Genomic DNA, 9,351 nt, shown 5'->3' with positions numbered 1-9,351 from the left:
CATATTGATTCATTGAAAATATCATCGAATAATGAAGCCAGTTTATTATTAAGAACTGTGCCCGAATGTAAGACACCGGTTTTTTGCAGAAAGAAGACACCAGTCTATCATGTATTTCGAAGCCGCGAAATGAATCCTCCGCGCCCGATAAGGAACGAGGCACGATTGCGATTCCCCCCAAAAACGCCCCGGAAGACCCCGAGATAATGTAGAGGTAAGGTGTGGGAAAAATTGTTAATCGGCTGGGCTCTCCCCTGGGGATTAATAGGAAAAAATTTTTGGGACCTCAAAAGGGGCTTTAAGGGGGCGAAGCCCCGGTAACCTGTAAGTGAGTTAATCTTCTGCTCTTCTGTTTTATTCCCGACATTTCTCGCCCCCCCGCCTTCCCTGATTGATCATGCCCTCCCCACCATCGGGGATATCTAGCTAGCTTTTTTGCAAGGAAAGAGTGGGGTTCTTTGAAACAAAAACGAAAAATTGGGAAATTATATTACTTATGGGAAAAATCAGTGTCATTAAAAATTTACTATATAATATATATATATATTATATATATATATAATATATATTATATAATATATATATATATAATATATATATATATAAAACCTTCCCTCTTCTCTCTCTCTCTCTCCCTTCTCTCTCTCTTCTTCTATAATTATAATATTATATATATATATATATAATATAATATATATTATATATCACGATATTTATACAATAATATAATAATATAAATATATAATATATATTAAAAATACTTATCTTTTTATTTATATAAAGTATTATATAATATAATAATATAAATACATAAAAATACAATATATATTATATATATTTATTAAAATTCAATATATTGTGTGTGTGTGGGTTTTTGGTGGTTTTGTGTGTGTTGTGTGTGTGGGTGTTGTGTTGGGGGTGGTGTGTGGTTTGGAGTGTATGTATGTATGTGTGTGGGGTTGGGGTGTGTGTGTGTGGTGTGTGTGGTGTGTGGGTGTTTTTGGGGTTGTGTGTGTGTGTGTTGTGTGTGTTGTGTTTTATTTATATATTATTTTATATATATTTAAATTTATAGAATATAAAATTTTAAAATTATAAAATTTTATAATTGTTTTAATTATATAATAAAATATTAATTAATATATATTTTTTTAAATACAAAAATATATAATTATATTATTTATTATTAAAATTTATATCTTATAATATATATTAAAACAAAATTTAAAATTAACCTCCTTTGCCTTTTCGACCCAAAAATTTTCCCCCCAAAGAAATGTGATTTTGTTTTAAATGTATCATACTACATGTTACCCGTTACCCATCACACCCTTTAAGATGGTGTAAAGACCATTTGAGTAGCCCCTGGCAGTTCCTGATGATAATAATGGTGAAAAAATTTGGGGATGATAGATGTGGTTGCTGGGTTTAAATGATTACTGGGTTTTTTAACCCATTGAAAACAAGGGTTAACATTACCCCACCTATTCACAAAATTTTTCCTTTTTCCCCGATTTCGGAAATATATATATTTTTTACTGCAATTATTATTTTTACTAAAAAGTAATATCCATATTTTTAATAAAAAAAAAAAAAAACAATATCAATGTTAATTATTTTAACGAAAACAAAGGGAGAGGGGAAACCATGCAAGACACGTAGGCCCATTAAAGGACGCTTTTGGGGGATGAGCAGTTGGGGGCCACCTAAATAAAAATTTTATAAAACAAAAAATACATGGAATTACGTTCCGGGCAGCAATGGGGGAAAATTACAATTCTATTTTTATGTGTTATGCAGCCAGTCATCCCCAATCTTCTATAATCTTTTTCGTTATTTTAATATTCCAGATGTTTTACTTTTTTAACTTTTTTTTTCACTTTTTTTTAAAAATAGATGGTTAAAGGTTAAAAAACAAAAATAAAATTTCTAGAATCTAAGTCAGCCCGCACTATTTGGGAAAGGGAAAAAAGGGGAGTGAAGGGGGGAGTCGCAGTTAGTTGCTAACGTCAGCATTCAGAGAGCATTGGAAAAAAGGTAAAAATGGTAAAGGATTAAAGGGTGAAAAGGTTAAGGAGGGTCAATAAGGGGGATTGATTAAGGAAGGATATGAAAACGTCTGGGGAAAGGGGAGCAGGTGAGTCAAAGCGAAAGTGTAGGGTTCCCTAAGGATATCTGACGGTTGGGAGCTCGGTGAAGGGAGGTAGGTGGGGGGAAAGCAGGTTTCGGGGGCATTCGCGTGGGCAGGACAACGGAATGTGTGGAAATGAAAGGGGGAATATTAAAGGAGAAACTGGGGGGACGTATCGACAGCGACTCAGACAGGAGGGGGTTTTGACTGGTGTGGCCCCAAAACGTAAGTGGGTAAAGTTGCTCCAAAAAGGAGCGATCCATTCTGTATAAGGCAAAAATTTTTGGAGGGAGGGGGCATTTGGGAAAATGCAGTAAAAATTTCCCCAATCTTACCAATTTTTTTTTATTAGTGGGGAGTTTTCTGGGAGACCAGACAGTTTTGGGGGCAAGCATTGAGGGGTTGGGTGAGGTTCTGCAGGAAGGGGGGTTTCCAGGGGAGCCCGGGGGTTGGGGGAAACGGGGGAGTTTGAATTTATGAAGGGGCAAACCCCTTCCCCCTTCCTTCCTTTAACGGTAGGTTCATGTCTGAGCCCCGGGCACAGCATGATACTTTAATTTTAGTTTTAAGTTTTGTGAATGGTAGGGTCCCCCCGTTTTCCTTTTCCCCGGGGAGCCGGTGGGACCTTTTTTAGAAAAACATTCCTTATTTTTCCGGGTTGGGGCCAGCCTTGATTGAGCTGGCTTGGCCCCCCAGTGGCTAGGGAGGAATCAAAGGGGAAATTCCTTCCCAAGGGAACAACGCGGCGGTCAGTGACCGACCCTCGAATTTAATTGCGTCGTGACAGTCTTGAGTCCGACGCCTTAACCATTCGGCCAGCGGCCTTGACGATCTGGGCTTCCCTGATTTTTTCTTGTCAATTTAGAGCGGTGGTTTTCCCTTTCCTTCCGCCTGGTGTTTTTTTGAGTCACCATCTTATTTACCCCGGGACTGGGCTTGACTGGTTTGGCCCCAGGGTGGGAGGCAACGAGGTGAAATTCCTTGCCCAAGGGAAACAGCGCGCCGGGGGGCCGGGGACCGAAACCCCCGAAAATCAGTTTTCCGTGTGACATCTTGATCCGACATCCCAAACCCTTCGGCCACCGCGGCCCCCCATTCCCCCTAATAAGGGGTAAATCTTCTTATGGGAAAGGTAACCTGGAGAAAAATTGGGGAAAAGAAACAGGGCTAGAAAACTAAAACTGGGGGAAAACCGTGCCCATGGCTCCCCCAGGCCCCTTTAGGCTGGCACAAAGTCATCCCTTTCAACACAGCTCTCACTTAGAAGTGGATAGTAAAAGGGTTGGGAAGGATGGATGGGGTTTTCGCAGGAATGGGTTGCCAGGGAGGTTGATAATGCTAATCCCTTTGGTTTTGGGTGTAACTGTGACGACACAAGAACGATCGGTCGGCCTACTGGTTTTTGGAGCCATTGCTGGAAACGAAGTGTGTTGCCCGAGAAAAGAGCTGTGGGGGGATCACGAAAACTGGTCCCATTTGCCTTGGCTAAATAGAGCCTTTAAAGATATTTGTAGAGATGGAACAGGGATGTGTGGAAGAGCGAGTAGTGTTGAGAGATGTAGTATTGATGGAGAGGTGGACAATAAGGTTGTAGAGCAGTATAAGGGAGGATGGGGTAGTTTGATGAAGAAGTAGTGGGGGCAAAGCAGATGAATTTGAAAATGTTGGGAGAGTAGGAATGTCATCCGGAGGTTGATTTTTTGACCTGGGTGGATGACGTACAGTAACATTGAGAAGGGGGTAGTAGTTGCAGTGTTCACAGTCGTGGTCAAAGGAGAGCCTGAAATCTGGGAACCGGGAGAATTTGAGTCGGGGGGGCTCTTTGATGAAGGGGCAAGTTTTCATTGCCACTAATAAGAATACTGTTAGGTCCCAAAATGGATAGTAGAAGGGGGTCGGGAAGGGGCAGAAACGAAAAAAGGGGGAGGGAAAAAGAGGGTGCAAAAATTAGTGGAGTCAGGGCTGGGGCCCAAGGCAGGGGAGATCCCCAGCCCTGGGGACTCAGTCCTTGTCTCCTAAGCCCCCTACCCATATGATAATATACTTATAATATCAAAAGAAAATTACTTTTGTTTGTTGTGATTTTTTTTTATTATTCCAAATAAGGGACACTATCTTATAAGCTTTAATTATCTTTTTCTCAAGATTTCTTACTATGACCATAAACCAAGACTTGCAATCAGAATAATATTATAATTCCAGGTAAAAGTACTAAACAGATTAAATATATTCATATAAAAAAACTTAAAGCTAATCACATTCAATAATAAAAAGACATTTTGCATAGGAATGATACACTCTTTACTTAAACAATTTAATATCCATATTAAGAATAATCTCACAATGAAGATAATCATTCAATACAACTCCACATAAAGGAAGATCATCTCTTTCCATTATTTGATAAGGTTCTTTTATCTACTGTGATTAAAAAAATATATTGGTGGTGGCTTCAAAGAATTACATTCGTTCAATCTGTGATTTAGCTACCGTGTGTCCATACCATCAATCAATACATTTCTACAAAACATTAAAAAAAAATTAATGATAGGACTTAACAAGTGAATGTTAAAGCCTCCACCTAACATCTCCATTTCGCCAAAGAAATATACCTGATTAGTTTAAGTCACCGCTGATTTTACTCTCTCAGACAGACAGACAGAGAGAGCTATAGCATTTCCTTGGAACAATATCAAAACTGTTACAAATTTTAGTTTAATCCTTCTGAATCTATGTAATGTCTCTCCAACACTTTTCATAATGCATTTCATTGTTATGTGAAATACATGAGGGAATTACTTTTGTTGAAGTGAAAATCGAACAAAGGAAATGTAAGAGTTTGTATATTGCTCTTTTGATGAGATCTTTTTGTACATAGCAATTATAGAAAATAAAAACCATAAGTGCAAATTTGAAAACTGAATAGGAAGGACATAATCCTTTGGAAGACAATTTAACTCAGTGTTAATAGTTATTCAAGTAACATTTAAGACCTAGATTTCAGATAACTGATTAACAGGGGACAAAGATATAGATAATATAAATATTAATACCTAAATTGTGTACAAACTAACTTTGGTACAATTTCAATCATGGAAAATTATGATAATTTTTTCAGACCCATACATAACTGACAGATATAACCTTGGTAAAATGGACATAGCTTCATTTTGGGGAAAATAATTATCCAAATAAATATACTGGTCACATTAAATATGTTAATTTCCCTTTTCTCTCATTTAAGTTTTAGACTACAAAATAAGGCCTTGTCTAAAACTGACAACCTTACAGACTGGAAAAAAAAAAATTATAAAAAGAATTACAAAACCATTGCTTCAATTGAACTTATGTTTCACATTTGTCAATAAAAATTTCCTAATTTCTTATTTGCATATCCCTGAATGATAATGAACTCGGCATAAATTTTTCTTTAAGAAATTAAAAAATGAAAAACCCATTTTTTCCAAGTTGTAAATACCATCCATTCAGTATGAATGATATCTTAACTATTATAGCCATACATATATTAGCACAATAGTTTATATTACAGACAGTAGTGTCTATACATTTTAATTTTTTTAGACTCGCATGAAATTTGCATTTTCCCTATTTTGTCACATCTGTTCCTATGGGTATGCATAAAACAATCTGGTATACTGCTGCCTCTGTCTCAAAAGATTCTGGCATTTCCTCCTGAATAGCTACCTGAGGCTGATCAGGCAGGGGGTATCACGAAGGTGTCATACAGTGTTAACAACAGCTTGGAGGGGCTTCTACGGGTGCTGTTTTTTTAGCTCGTTTGTATTTAACCACTGCGTGTGAGTGGTGCCATCATTTTTAATGGACTGAATGTACACACCATGAACACTCTTTATATGCGCAGTCAAGTTTTCAAACCCGCAGAATGAGGAAGGGGAAAGGTGACACATGAATGGTTTCTCCCCTGTATGGCTACGAATGTGGGATTGCAGCTTAGCTTTATATCAAAAGACTTCCCACAAATTTTGGGCCCCTTGAATTTCTTATTACTTTCGTTGTGTTCCTGCCATTTATTCTTGCTAACTGCAAGCTTGTGAGCAAATGCCTTCCCACATAAATCACAGACAACTGGTTTCTCTCCTGTGTGTGTTGCCCAAATGGGCAGTGTACTGAATTTCCAAATAAATCCTTTTTTACAATATTTACAAACAAACTTTGGATCATGAGACAATCTATGGAAGTACATTTGTTGTTTACTGTCCACACACTTTCCCACAACTCACTACATGCTGTTGGATGATGCTTATAACGATGGACTCTCAGGGAAGTTTTACATTCAAAGGATATTGAGCAATCACTACACGTTAAGTTACCTTGTTTATGATCTCTTAATTTCTGCTCCTTGGAGAAAAATTTATCACAACTTGTGCAATGGAAGGTGTTTGGTCCAATAACCACAGGTCCTTTCTTACCCTGTAAAGTCTTCTAATATGAACCATGGAAATATGGACTGTCCATCACATCATGACGAGCAAATCTCCTGCCACAATGTTCACACACAAACCGCCTCTCCCCATCACCGTGCTTCGTATCTTTATGCCGCTCCAGATTCTGTGGCCTTGTGAATACAACACCACACAGATCACATGGAAAAGAAAATTCAGACGAGTTGTGCTCTTCTTTGGCATGGCGCTGTAGTCTTGTGAATGTGGGGAAGACCTGGGAACAGATCTGGCAGGAAAACTCTTGGTTTCTGTCAATTCTCTTCTTCACCACCTTCTCCTCTATGTAGTGCATATCACTAAGCTTCTTTGGGCGTCTCTTTGTTCTTAGGCCATAACCCTTAGTCCGTAATATTTCCAAAGCTAATTCACTGTCATCTACTTCGACTGGTTCCTCTTTGACAGCCACATCTTTCACATCTTCCTTATTTGCAGGAATGGTAAACTCATCTTCAAAATCCTCGGTCGACGGTAACCTCCGTTTCTTCTTCCTCCCTCTCTTCTTCCTAAATACACTGTTTTCTCCTGCATTCTGTTTCCCTGAATCTTCTTCCTCTTCCTCGTCCCCAAGGAGCTCAAAATTAGGATCCCCCACCTCATCATCGTCTGGTTCTGCCTTCAGAGGTGCCTGTTTCCGCTTCAAAACTCTGCCACTTCTTGAATACTGGGGATCTGCAAAATAATAATGGATAATGATAATGATGATAAAGATAAGAAAATATTCATGATGATGATGATGATCATCATCATCATCATTAGTAGTCGTAGTAGTAGTAGTACAAACAGTAATAGTAATAGTAACAATAGTAATAATAATAGTGATAATGATAATAGTAATAGTAATAATAATAATCATTATTATTATTATTATTATTATTATTATTATTATCATTATCATTAGTAGCACTAGTAGTATAGTATACTATCATTATCATTACAGAACAACAGTTATGCAATTCATGGGTATCTAACTGGAGTCTCAAAATTTCAAGAATCTGTACTGCCTACATACATCAAATACCTACCAACTGATTCAGATTCACATTCCCTTAGATTATCCATCTTCAATGATGTCCCTCCATCATCCTTAGAATGGTTTCCAGCTACTCTATTTTTCTGTCCTCTGCAGTTGCCACTAATAACAGTAGAAATGCCCACATGCCTGCTGCATTGGCATGTCCACTGTGTCTGAACACTTCCATCTTGATAAAAGGTGCAGAAAAAAAGGTTCATACTTGGTCCTATATCGTGAACTGGTTCAGTCTGCGTTGCAACTGTGTTTTCTGGTTCTGTTGGTATTGTGGGCCATGAAATTATGATGGTGTTGTTTAAATCATCAACATTACCTGAAAAAACCTCTTTACTACCAGACAAGACAATGTTTTGAGTTAACATGGGTGATGGTCTGCAACTCATGTGTTCTGATAACCTGTGATTCTCTTCTGCTGTTTAGGGGTGTACTAGATGTTATTCTGGGATACTCTTGGGAAGGTAATATATTACTTTTTGCTGTCGACAAAACAATGGAAGGGTTGAACTGTTGCTAGTGATCTGAGACTGAGACCGGTTGTGTCTTGGTTCCCTTGTGAAGTAATGACTCTCTTGACTGCCACAGGTGCTACATTCTCTGACTCCTCATTAGAAAAAATGCACTTGGTATTTCTTTGACCGAACACAGTCGATGAGGTACTTGTTACAATTGGTCCTTTAAGTGAATCATTGACATTCAATACTTCAATCCCACTGCTGCCATCAACATGGATTACTTCAGGATGCTTACTACTGTCAATATGCATAACTTCCAATGTCTTGCCCCCATCCATCTGGACAACCTCACTGTTTTGCCATCTTCCATCTGCAGCACTTCCACTGTCCTTCCATCACGCATGTGCATCATTTCGACAGTCTCCTTGTCTCGCATGTTCACCATCTCTAATGTTTTACTATTCTCAACCTGCATCACTTGAACAGATTTGTCACTGCCAACGCCCATGACAGCATCTTGGTCTGAGAGCAGACTCTGTACTGTCGAAACACCAGGCATAACACCCACAGTCCTCTCATCCACGAGAACAAAGCACTGCTGATCTCCACCAAGTGGGTCATCATAAACACCTTCGCTCACCACTATTGGTAGATTTGTTCTTGCTGACTGCACTGGCTTTGTCTGAGAAGTCATTTCAGTGACCTCTGTAACTGAGTGAAGACCTGACATTTTTTCAGTAGCTGCTGTTAACTGTGTCTCATCTTTTGGGGATTTACAGTAAGTTTTGATGATTGTCTCTGATGTCTTGCCATGTCACTTGAAACCTGTAACAAACGAAGAAAATAATGAATGTCTTAGAAATAATGCTGTGATTCAAAAGAAAGACAAAGAAAGAGAGAAGGAAGAAGAAATATATATCACAAAACTATATTTGTTCTATTTCTGTAAAGATATATGAGAGTAAATCAGCATCAACTCTAAATTTAGATCATGCCACCTTTATCTTGCACCTGTCAATCACTCTTAGCTCACAGGTAAGCAGTAAATTTAAATACATATTATATACCACACTTACCCCTGTGTATATATATATTTTTTTCTTCTTTCTTTCTTTCTTTCTTGCTTTCCTTCTTTCCTTGTGTGTGTGTGTGTGTGTGTGTGTGTGTGTGTGTGTGTGTGTGTGTGTGTGTGTGTGTGTGTGTGTGTGTTTATGTGTGTTGTGTTTATGTGTTGTTTTTGTGTTTTTGTGTGTG

General features: G+C 38.2%; 1 pseudogene; it reads right to left on the bottom strand.

Moving 5' to 3' along the window:
• Nucleotides 1-5,745: 5,745 nt before the first annotated feature.
• On the bottom strand, nt 5,746-8,919 carry LOC119568989 (annotated as a pseudogene).
• Between the last annotated feature and the right edge of the window lie 432 nt (nt 8,920-9,351).

This window comes from Penaeus monodon, unplaced genomic scaffold (assembly GCF_015228065.2).
Source record: "Penaeus monodon isolate SGIC_2016 unplaced genomic scaffold, NSTDA_Pmon_1 PmonScaffold_11976, whole genome shotgun sequence".
Lineage (NCBI taxonomy): Eukaryota > Metazoa > Arthropoda > Malacostraca > Decapoda > Penaeidae > Penaeus > Penaeus monodon.
This window is presented reverse-complemented; position numbering and strand designations above follow the sequence as displayed.